Source organism: Arachis stenosperma, chromosome 7 (genome assembly GCF_014773155.1).
Source record: "Arachis stenosperma cultivar V10309 chromosome 7, arast.V10309.gnm1.PFL2, whole genome shotgun sequence".
Classification (NCBI taxonomy): domain Eukaryota; kingdom Viridiplantae; phylum Streptophyta; class Magnoliopsida; order Fabales; family Fabaceae; genus Arachis; species Arachis stenosperma.
The window spans coordinates 79893512-79905216 of record NC_080383.1 but is presented as its reverse complement, the minus strand read 5'-3'; the positions used below and the strand labels follow the sequence as shown (position 1 = coordinate 79905216).

The 11705-nt window shown below is 37.8% G+C and overlaps 1 non-coding gene and 1 pseudogene across 1 annotated transcript; both read right to left on the bottom strand.

Annotated features, from left to right (window-relative positions):
- Positions 1-366: 366 nt before the first annotated feature.
- LOC130943044 (small nucleolar RNA R71) lies at positions 367-474 on the bottom strand. Its single transcript, XR_009071581.1, has one exon. It is a non-coding gene; the product is annotated as a small nucleolar RNA R71 (small nucleolar RNA).
- Positions 475-2930: 2456 nt separating this feature from the next.
- On the bottom strand, positions 2931-10841 carry LOC130942178 (60S ribosomal protein L18-2-like; annotated as a pseudogene).
- Between the last annotated feature and the right edge of the window lie 864 nt (positions 10842-11705).

Below are 11705 nucleotides of genomic sequence, written 5' to 3'. Positions count from 1 at the left end.
AAGGTGCTTGGTGACTTTACTGCACCTACTCCCGACTTCTATGGGAGAAGCATCTCTATCCCTGCCATTGGAGAAAACAACTTTGAGCTTAAGCCTCAATTAGTTTCTCTAATGCAACAGAATTGCAAGTTCCATGGACTTCCATTGGAAGATCCTCATCAGTTTTTAGCTGAATTCTTGCAAATCTGTGACACTGTCAAGACTAATGGGGTTGACCTTGAGGTCTACAGACTTATGCTATTCCCTTTTGCTGTAAGAGATAGAGCAAGGACATGGTTGGACTCACAACCTAAAGAAAGCCTGAACTCTTGGGAAAAGCTAGTCAATGCCTTCTTGGCAAAGTTCTTTCCACCTCAAAAATTGAGTAAGCTTAGAGTGGAAGTCCAAACCTTTAGACAGAAGGAAGGAGAATCCCTCTATGAAGCTTGGGAAAGATACAAACAATTGATCAGAAAGTGTCCCTTTGATATGCTTTCTGAATGGAGCATCATAGGTATTTTCTATGATGGTCTCTCTGAACTATCCAAGATGTCTTTGGATAGCTCTGCTGGAGGATCTCTTCATTTGAAGAAGACGCCTGCAGAAGCTCAAGAGCTCATTGAAATGGTTGCAAATAACCAATTCATGTACACTTCTGAAAGGAATCCTGTGAACAATGGGACAAATCAGAAGAAAGGAGTTCTTGAGATTGATACTCTGAATGCCATTTTGGCTCAGAACAAAATATTGACTCAACAAGTCAATTTGATTTCTCAAAGTCTGTCTGGAATGTAAAATGCACCAAGCAGTACTAAGGATGCTTCATCTGAAGAAGAAGCTTATGATCCTGAGAACCCTTCAATGGAAGAGGTGAATTACCTAGGAGAACCATATGGTAACACCTATAATTCTTAATGGAGAAATCATCCAAATTTCTCATGGAAGGATCAACAGAGACCTCAACAAGGTTTCAACAACAATAATGGTGGAAGAAACAGGTTTAGCAATAGCAAGCCTTTTCCATCATCTTCTCAGCAACAGACAGAGAATTCTAAGCAGAGCCACTCTGATTTAGCAACCATGGTCTCTGATCTAATCAAAATCACTCAAAGTTTCATGACTGAAACAAGGTCATCCATTAGGAATTTGGAGGCACAAGTGGGACAGCTGAGCAAGAAAATTACTGAACTCCCTCCTAGTACTTTTCCAAGCAATACAGAAGAAAATCCAAAAGGAGAGTGCAAGGCCATCAACATGGCTGAATGTGGAGAGGAGGAAGAGGCAGTGAACGCCACTGAGGAAGACCTCAATAGACGTCCACTGGACTCCACTGAGTTCCCCAATGAGGAACCATGGGAATCTGAGGCTCAAAATGAGACCATAGAGATTCCATTAGACTTACTTCTACCTTTCATGAGCTCTGATGAGTATTCTTCCTATGAAGAGGATGAGTATGTCACTGAAGAGCAAGTTGCTAAATACCTTGGAGCAATCATGAAGCTAAATGACAAGTTATTTGGTAATGAGACTTGGGAGAACGAACCTCCTTTGCTCACCAAAGAACTGGATGACTTGTCTAGGCAGAAATTACCTCAAAAGAGACAAGATCCTGGGAAGTTTTCAATACCTTGTACCATAGGCACCATGACCTTCAAGAAGGCTCTGTGTGACTTAGGGTCAAATGTAAACCTCATGCCTCTCTCTGTAATGGAGAAGCTAGGGATCTTTGAGGTACAAGCTGCAAGAATCTCACTAGAGATGGCAGACAATTCAAGAAAACAAGCTTATGGACTTGTAGAGGATGTTTTGGTGAAGATTGAAGACCATTACATCCCTGCTGATTTCATAGTCCTAGAGACTGGAAAGTGCATGGATGAATCCATCATCCTTGGCAGACCCTTCCTAGCCACAGCAAAGGCTGTGATTGATGTTGATAGAGGAGAATTGATCATTCAAATGAATGAAGAATCCTTTGTGTTTAAGGCTCAAGGATATCCCTCTGTCACCATGGACAGGAAGCATGAAGAGCTTCTCTCAAAACAGAGTCAAACATAGCCCCCACAGTCAAACTCTAAGTTTGGTGTTGGGAGGCCACAACCAACTTCTAAGTTTGGTGTTGAACCCCCACATTCAAACTCTAAGTTTGGTGTTGGGAGGTTCCAACATTGCTCTGAGTATTTCTGAGGCTCCATGAGAGCCCACTGTCAAGCTACTGACATTAAAGAAGCGCTTGTTGGAAGGCAACCCAATGTTATATTTTATCTATTTTCCTTTGTTATTTTATGTTCTTTTGTAGGTTGATGATCATGAGAAGTCACAAAATCAATTGAAAAGCAAAAACAGAATGAAAAACAGGAAGAAAAATAGCACACCTTGGAGGAAAAACCTACTGGCGTTTAAACGCCAGTAAGGCTAGCAGGTGGGCGTTTAACGCCCAGTCTGGCACCATTCTGGGCGTTTAACGCCAGAAAGGGGCACCCGACTGGCGTTAAACGCCAGGAAAGGGCAAGAACCTGGCGTTAAACGCCAGAAATGGGCACCAGCCCGGCGTTTAACGCCAGAATTGGCTCAAAATGCATTTTTTGCATGCCATTTGGTGCAGGGATGACTTTTCCTTGACACCTTAGGATCTGTGGACCCCACAGGATCCCCGCCAACCCCACCACCCTCTTTCTTCTTCACCCATTCACCAATCACCTCAGTACCTCTTCCCAAAAAAAACCCTTCACCTATCAAATCCCATCTTTCTCTTCACCACTCACATCCATCCTTCATAAAACCCCACCTACCTCACCATTCAAAATTCAGACCACTTTCCCTCCCAAACCCACCCATAATGGCCGAACCCTACCCCTTCCCTCACCCCTATATAAACCCATCTTCACTCCTTCATTTTCACACACCCTAAACACTACTTCTTCCCCCTTTGGCCGAAACATAAGCCTCCTCCATCTCCTCCATTTTCTTCTTCCTCTACTCTCTTCTTTCTTCTTTTGCTCGAGGATGAGTAAACCTTTTAAGTTTGATGTGGTAAAAGCATTGCTTTTTGTTTTTCCATAACCATTTATGGCATCCAAGGCCGGAGAAACCTCTAGAAAGAGGAAAGGGAAGGCAAAAGCTTCCACCTCCGAGTCATGGGAGATGGAGAGATTCATCTCAAGGGTGCATCAAGACCACTTCTATGAAGTTGTGGCCTTGAAGAAGGTGATCCCCGAGGTCCCTTTCAAACTCAAAAAGAGTGAATATCCGGAGATCTGACATGAAATTCGAAGAAGAGGTTTGGAAGTTCTTACCAACCCCATTCAACAAGTCGGAATCTTGATGGTTCAAGAGTTCTATGCCAATGCATGGATCACCAAGAACCATGATCAAAGTGTGAACCCGAATCCAAAGAATTGGCTTACAATGGTTCGGGGGAAATACTTAGATTTTAGTCCGGAAAATGTAAGGTTGGCATTCAACTTGCCCATGATGCAAGGAGATGAACATCCTTACACAAGAAGGGTCAACTTTGATCAAAGGTTGGACCAAGTCCTCACTGACATTTGTGAAGAGGGCGCCCAATGGAAGAGAGATTCAAGAGGGAAGCCGGTTCAATTAAGAAGGCATGACCTCAAGCCCGTGGCTAGAGGATGGTTGGAGTTTATCCAACGCTCAATCATTCCCACTAACAACCGGTCCGAAGTTACTCTAGACCGGGCCATCATGATTCATAGCATCATGATTGGAGAAGAAGTAGAAGTTCATGAGGTTATAGCCCAAGAACTCTATAAGGTGGCGGACAAGTCCTCTACCTTAGCAAGGTTAGCCTTTCCTCATCTCATTTGTCACCTCTGTTATTCAGTAGGAGTTGACATAGAAGGAGACATCCTCATTGATGAGGACAAGCCCATCACTAAGAAAAGGATGGAGCAAACAAGAGACCCCTCTCATCATGAGATCCCTGAGATGCCTCAAGGGATGCACTTTCCTCCACAAGACTATTGGGAGTAAATTAACACCTCCCTAGGAGAATTGAGTTCCAACATGGGACAACTAAGGGTGGAGCACTAAGAACATTCCATCCTCCTCCATGAAATTAGAGAAGATCAAAGAATCATGAGAGAGGAGCAACAAAGACAAGGAAGAGACATTGAGGAGCTCAAGCACTCCATAGGATCTTCAAGAGGAAGAACAAGCCGCCATCACTAAGGTGGACCCGTTCTTTAATTTCCTTGTTCTTTATTTTTCTGTTTTTCGAATTTTAGTGCTTATGTTTATCTATGTTTGTGTCTTGTGATCATTAGTGTCTTAGTGTCTATGCCTTAAAGTTATGAATGTCCTATGAATCCATCACCTTTCTTGAATATAAAAATTGTTCTTAATTGAAAAAAGAAAAGAATTGCATGAATTTCAAATTTTATAACAGATTAATTATTTTGATGTGGTGGCAATACTTTTGTTTCTGAATGAATGCTTAAACAGTGTATATGTCTTTTGAATTTGTGGTTCATGAATGTTGGCTCTTGAAAGAATGATGAAAAAGGAGACATGTTACTGAGGATCTGAAAAATCATAAAAATGATTCTTGAAGCAAGAAAAAGCAGTGAATACAAAAAAAAAAGAGAGAAAAACGAAAAAAAAAGGGAGAAAAGAAAACGAAAAAAAAAAGAAAGGAATAAAGTTGTGATCCAAGGCAAAAAGAGTGTGCTTAAGAACCCTGGACACCTCTAATTGGGGACTCTAGCAAAGCTGAGTCACAATCTAAAAAGGTTCACCCATTTATATGTCTGTGGCATGTATGTATCCGGTGGTAATACTGGAAGACAGAGTGCTTTGGGCCACGGCCAAGACTCAATAAATAGCTGTGTTCAAGAATCATCATACTTAACTAGGAGAATCAATGACACTATCTGGATTCTGAGTTCCTAAAGAAGCCAATCATTCTGAATTTCAAAGGATAGAGTGAGATGCCAAAACTATTCAGAGGCAAAAAGCTAAAAGCCCCGCTCATCTAATTGATACTGATCTTCATAGATGTTTTTGGAATTCATTGCATATTCTCTTCTTTTTATCTTATTTGATTTTCAGTTGCCTGAGGACAAGCAACAATTTAAGTTTGGTGTTGTGATGAGCGGATAATTTGTACGCTTTTTGGCATTATTTTTAGTATGTTTTTAGTATGATCTAGTTAGTTTTTAGTATATTTTTATTAGTTTTTAGTTAAAATTCACTTTTCTGGACTTTACTATGAGTTTGTGTGTTTTTCTGTGATTTCAGGTATTTTCTGGCTGAAATTGAGGGACCTGAGCAAAAATCTGATTCAGAGACTAAAAAGGACTGCAGATGCTGTTGGATTCTGACCTCCCTGCACTCGAAGTAGATTTTCTAGAGCTATAGAAGCCCAATTGGCGCGCTCTCAACGGCGTTGGAAAGTAGACATCCTGGGCTTTCCAGCAATATATGATAATCCATACTTTGCCCAGGATTTGATGGCCCAAACCGGCGTTCAAAGTCACCCTCAGAATTCCCAGCGTTAAACGCCGGAACTGGCACCAAAGTGGGAGTTAAACGCCCAAACTGGCATAAAAGCTGGCGTTTAGCTCCAAGAAGAGTCTCTAAACGAAAATGCTTCAATGCTCAGCCCAATCACACACCAAGTGGGCCCGGAAGTGGATTTTTATGTCATTTACTCATCTCTGTACACCCTAGGCTACTAGTTCTCTATATATAGGACCTTTTTACTATTGTATTTTCATCTTCTGATCTTTGGAATCTGTTGATCTTTAGATCTTTTGATCACTTTGGGAGGCTGGCCATTCGGCCATGCCTAGACCTTGTTCTTATGTATTTTCAACGGTGGAGTTTCTACACACCATAGATTAAGGTGTGGAGCTCTGCTGTACCTCGAGTATTAATGCAATTACTATTGTTCTTCTATTCAATTCCGCTTGTTCTTGTTCCAAGATATCACTTGTTCTTCAACTTGATGAATGTGATGATCCGTGACACTCATCATCATTCTCACCTATGAACGTATGACTGACAACCACCTCCGTTCTACCTTAGATTGGGTGGATATCTCTTGGATTCTTTAACCGGAATCTTCGTGGTATAAGCTAGAACTGATGGCGGCATTCAAGAGAATCCGGAAGGTCTAAACCTTGTCTGTGGTATTCTGAGTAGGATTCAATGATTGAATGACTGTGACGAGCTTCAAACTCCTGAGGGCGGGGCGTTAGTGACAGACGCAAAAGAATCACTGGATTCTATTCCGGCCTGATTAAGAACCGACAGATGGATAGCCGTGCCGTGACAGGGTGCGTTGAACATTTCCACTGAGAGGATGGGAGGTAGCCACTGACAACGGTGAAACCCTTGCATACAGCTTGCCATGGAAAGGAGTAAGAAGGATTGGATGAAGACAGTAGGAAAGCAGAGAGACGGAAGGGACCAAGCATCTTCATACGCTTATCTGAAATTCCTACCAATGAATTACATAAGTATCTCTATCTCTATCTTTATGTTTTATTCGTATATTACCCATAACCATTTGAGTTTGCCTGACTAAGATTTACAAGGTGACCATAGCTTGCTTCATACCAACAATCTCCGTGGGATCGATCCTTACTCGCGTAAGGTGTATTACTTGGACGACCCAGTGCACTTGCTGGTTAGTTGTGCGAAGTTGTGTTTATGCCATGGTATTGAGCACCAAGTTTTTGGGGCCATTACTAGGGATTATTTGTGTTGTGAAAAGTAGTGATCACAATTTCGTGCACCAAACTTCTACAGCTAAAATGATACCTCTCTTCAAGATGTTTGCTGGTGGACCTATAGGCTTTGGAAAACAATGGTATGTCCCGCATCTTCTAGCTATTATTGATTGGTTCCTGCCTGCATCTTAATTTTAGAAAGGCGCCATAATTAAGTTATTTCTGTTTCTTTTTGTACAGGTTTTCCTAGATTCATTTGGATGACATTATTAATTTATTATATGAAGCACTGATAAATTCCTCCAATAAAGGTGAACTCTTAACTCTCATATCTCCAAAGTGAAATTTATTGAAATTTTGAAAAACCAAAAATTAGTGGATATAGAACATTGGCTAGCATAGATAGTTTGGATGGTGCAATTCTCGATTCTGACTTGTGTGATTTTATTACCATGTTCATATATATCTTTGCAAGTATGGCCAGCATTTAGTAAAGAACAAAGAAGGCAGAGTTGAATTAATGATATCAGTCATTGATAGTTTTGAGTTTGATTTTATAATTTTTATAATTGCAAATATCATTATGAATATTTTTCTAATAATTACTTTTCTATATAATTATGCAGGATAATGTTGAGGATGATAATGAAGATTAAGATGATTATTATTGTGGTTTATTGGCTAAGATAGAGTAGTGTTAAAAATGGATACATGTATGGTTGACTACTAATTACTTTTATTAGAAGATACTTATGTAGGATATGTTTTTCGTAGAGTATTAGTAGTAAATTCTAAGTGGTATCATGGTTATTTTGATATGGCTATGCTTACTTTAGTGTGAGATGTATGAATACTCATAATTAACTTCATTCTGGTACTTTTGGATCATTATTATAAACATATTTTGGTTAGAGATAATTTTTATTATTTAAAGAAATTATTTAATATGATTATGTACTTATTTTTTTTATAATATTTAACACATTTAATTAAAAATACAGAATTATTATACATGTAATTATATTACTAAATATTATGTTGTATTAATAATTATTAGAATAATTATGTTGTGTAGAAAATAAAAAAAAAAACAATGAGGGACATAAGGCTATACTTATATAAGGTAGCTATGGTATACAAAAAAAAGAGGGACCTAAGGCTACACTTAAAAATGGTAGCCATGGTATACAATGTGGTTATGCATTACAGGTGATGTAGTAGCGCTGAAAAGCGTAGCCTTTGGTCCTGGACAGCATCACTTGAAAAGCGCACCCAATTCCCATACGCCAAAAGTGTAGGCCTTGGTGCAGAAAAGTGTAGACTTTGAGAATAGGCAATGGCCGTATAGGAATCACCCCAAAAAGCGTAGTCGTAGCCTAGAAAGCGTAGCCGTAGCCTAAGGCATCATCTTTTTCATTTTTGGCTACACTTTTCAAGTGTACATGAATGGGTATTTTTCTTTTAGTGTTATTCTTTTTTTTCCTTATACAGTCCATTTATCAAATATGGTAAACTATCATGTATTTGGTGTAATAGAATGAGAAAAGCTTATTTTCAAGTGTTCTATCTTGTTGAACATGCTCATAATTTAAAGCAAAATTATATTCATTAGTTTAAATGTTGTTCTAAGATCTTAGAGAGACATGTGTCTTGCTTCGTTTGAGGTTCTTGAATCAACTTGTCGCATCTTCTGCATCGGATAGTGAACTCAAAATCATGTTTTGAGGTATTTATACATTGAGTATACCACTCTCACCATTTATACATTTCTAATTTGCAATAAATTATTTAGGGAGACATTCTCTAGTACTTCAAAATTTAGCAAATTGTTAGAAACAAATTAATGAAATTTTTAATTATATTTATTATTTATGAACCATCAAAACAGTTCGAGATACAGAGCTAATATCTTCCTCTCGCGGCCTCTAGACCATGAAGAGTCACACTCTAATGACCATTCTAGCATTAGTTATGACATCAGAATACCTTTTCCTTGTTATTACAACGACACATTGAACCAACTATCACTATAAAAAATAGTGTATTTTCCGATGCTAAAAATCGATGACTACAATTTCCGTCAATATGTAAAAATATGAAATTCATATTATCGACACACTAAGTGTCGATTTTATTGAAATTTTATTAACAGTCTCGTAAACGGTCGATTTTATTGGATTTTTGAAAAATCGACTACTTTGTCATCAATTTTAACAGTGTTTATTGCAGTGTATGCCACAATAATGAATCATCACAGCAAGCATGCTGATTACCACACTTTATTCTTCTTCTCTCACCACAACCACACAACGATGCATCCCTCTACTTCTCTAAAACTCTATTGCACAACCTTAACTATATTATGGCTTTTTCCTCTATTATGTTAATATACTCTTCTATTTGTATGGGGTGAAGGGTTAGGAGTTACGGTGGTTGTGGAGCTGAGGTTGGGAATAGTGACAGTGCTAGTGGCTATGGTTGATGGAGGCAGAATTAGATGCTCGATAAGGGGTGATAATGGATAAGGTAGGTACTTCAAAACTTTTAATTATTTGTGGAAGTTTTTAGAGGAAGTTTTAAAACTCTCCATAAAATAATTTATTTATCGCAATTTATTAAACTCTCTGGATAGAAACTGTTACTATTTATACATGATTAAAATCCCCTAAAACTTCTACCCCCACAAACACACCCAAATAAACAAAATAGTGAAACCCTCAAACTAAACCCTAAATAGAATTTCTCTATTTCAATGAAGGACAAATGTCGCGATGCCACACCTCATGTTTCTTTCGCCACCGTTGACTCAACCGCATCTGAGCCTACAGTACAAGAAAAATCTCTATTGCCACGCTTTTAAAGCGTCGCAAAAAGCCGAAAAAAGTGTGACGAAAGTTACGGCATGCTTTTGAAAGGGACACATATGCAAGATGCCAGTTGTTCTATTGCCATGCTTTTTGTGATCTATCGTCATGCTTTCTTTTTTGCCATGCTTAAAAGCGTGGTTGTATGTGAGAGATATGGCCATGCTTTTAAAGTCTGGCCATATGTGAGGTATGGCCACGCTTTTAAAGCATGCAATTAGAGAGAGATATGGCCACGCTTTGAAAGCGTGGCCTATACAGCCATGCTTTTAAAGCGTAACAATAGCCTTATCTAATAAAAAAACCTTTTTTTGACTTTACCTTCATCGTTACACAATATAAATTTTCAATCCTTTTTTATTACCAAACTTATAAATATAGTATACAATTTTTATTACAAGACAAATAAAACAGTAATTAGTGACATATATAATTTTTGCTATAATTATTTTTTACATTAAAAAACTAATACTCAAATACAAAACAAATCTCGAGTTTAAAACTCTAATTTTTTAACAAGCTTATCAAACTTCCTTCCCTTAGATCGTACATATGGCTTGGTATGGCTGTGAGGAACACCAGGGGCAGGCCCAAATTGTTTCACAGCTTCCCTTGAGTTCTTTGGGCCTCTAAGAAGGACCTACATTCATAGAACAATATATAAACCAAATTAATCATCTAAAAACTGATCACTTCAATATTTCCAAAGATATCCTATCATAATGCATAGTACCATTATAATTCATAAATGAATATACACTTGGTTTCATGTGATTCATTCAATTAAATATTGTTTGAACCAGTCCAGCTCAAATATCCATTGATAAGTTTATATATCGTAGTCATAGACATCATTTGAAACTAGTTAGTGGATTATATATCTAATATACACATACCGTGTTCTGTCCGAGAGGTACCCTAAGTGCAAGCTGATCAAATGTCAAGCATTCACCACCAGCCATCTATATTCAAACACATGCAGTCTCTATAAACCTGAGTGCAGTAACCTTTAATACAGGAACTTCATGCACTCTGATATCATCGGTTACAGTTCCCACTACCATGAAAATTTTACCTTCCTGCATAAAAAAAAACATCTAGTGAAGAGTATAAGTACTCAAAACTTGAGAGAAATACTATCTTACCACTGAGAAAGATAAGAGAGGGAAAAACAAACCTTGCCCTTCATGAACTTAATCAAGCGTGACAAAGAAAGTGGAGGCTATTTAACCTTGCTCATGAACAAGCGCTTCAGTATCACAATATTGAAATTGCTGCCGGTCCTCCTCACAAGGAAGCGGTAAAGTTGATCATGTCACACCAAATCAAAACCATCCAAATGCATACTTTGGTAAAGAATAAATAAATCTCTAAAATAGATCAAAATTTGCACAATTTATAGTTAAAGGAGTTCCCTCAGTATAATGATAGGAATAATCAAATGTTATATATCATTAGCATGGTAAAGAATAGCGGCATTGTTGGGAACCTTGCAAATTACAAGCACTAAAGTATTATTAAAAAGCATAAATTATAATGTTATTAATAAGAATTTGGTACATATTAGGTCATGTGTTTGTTTCAGATCCTGATCCGGAATCTAGAAATTAATGACTAGTAATAATCTAAAATGCACACTAGAAATTATGCATAGCAAATATAAGAACTCTATTGGTGCAGTGTAGCAAACATCCACATGATTAAATGGTTCCAAAGAAGAAAAAAATTAGCTATATGATGAAAATTTATCCAAGCAAGGAACACAAGCAGGGATTTATGGGGTTTAATATTTTTTTTTTAAATTACAAGCTCTACTCAAATCAAACACATAGTAGTGCAAATGAAATAGCCCACTTTCCCAAAAATAACTAAGAATTAGCAAAGATCCCCGATTCACATCAAGGTTTTTGGGAGGTTTTCAAAAGCCTTTCAGTACGAGACTATGTATCAGCACTGAATTATTATTGAGGATCGTAAATGTGTATGATATGCGAATATTGAAATGGAGATTGAATGAGTTTGTATGATGGAGGTTGTGGTGATGATATGGAATGTGTGGTAATTTATGATTTTTATGATGATAAAGATTAATGATGATTATTGATGATTATTAAATGATAAATATTGGTGTTGATTAGAATTAATGAAAATTGAGGATGCTTGAGAA